The sequence below is a fragment of the Trachymyrmex septentrionalis genome, unplaced genomic scaffold, assembly GCF_001594115.1.
Source record: "Trachymyrmex septentrionalis isolate Tsep2-gDNA-1 unplaced genomic scaffold, Tsep1.0 scaffold61, whole genome shotgun sequence".
NCBI lineage: Eukaryota > Metazoa > Arthropoda > Insecta > Hymenoptera > Formicidae > Trachymyrmex > Trachymyrmex septentrionalis.
In genome coordinates, this window is record NW_017305790.1 from 30,686 (window position 1) to 31,666 (window position 981).

Here is a 981-nt window from a genome sequence, read left to right on the forward strand (position 1 = left end):
TTTATTTAAATACTATCAACTTTACAGATAAACTGCAAAAGATAAACTCATTTATTTTCTTCTCATAGAACTCTAAGTTTTTTCAGAATTTTTTATCAACTTTTTAGTATTGCATTTTCTTATTTTTACCAACAGGAAAACATATAGTATCAAAAAACTCTGAAAAAATTCGGAGAAAAATTCTCAAATCTTTATAAGAAGATAATATATGATTTTTGTCTCTTGCTGTTTTCTATAAAGTTGACAATTAATTTGAGTAAGAAAATATACAAGATCAATATTTACTAATTTTTAGTAATTATTACTTTGTTAATTATTGCAAAAATTGCAAAATAGGACATTTCGACTCAGCTTAGTCCGCTCTATCTATATACACAAAAGCGAAAAATTTCCGGGGCACCTTGGAATATATACAGCGATAATACAAAATTAGAACAAAATTCTTGTAAAAAAAGCTTTATTTGTAGTAGTATCGAATATACATACAACAATTAGTTGTTTTATATTTAATGAATACATTCCATTCTGATATAAGCAAGCGATTAGTGCATGTGTTTCTGTTTTTAAAAGCTAATTTTCTTGACTGTACGAATAACTTTTGTGCGTCCAAGTAACACCATTTTAAATTATCTCTAATTTTGAAGTAATATACCTTATTTAATTACTACTCTTTTTAGCTCTATAATTTTTTGAAACAAACAATTTACTTTATTCTTTATTTGTTGGGTACCGCGCTTGCTCACAGCGAACACCGAAAACATATCGATGGTCGCCATGGCAAAAATTCATTTCGAATTGCGGTTCGAAATGATTGATCACCTACCTATGATATTTACCAGATCTGGCTCCTAGTGATACTTTTCTGTTTCTTAGGTTCAAAATTTAGCTCACAGAACAGAGATTTTCATCGAACGAGGAGATCTTCACATTCCTAAAAAACTATTTTGCAGAGCAAGACGCAAACTACTCGTATTATTTGAA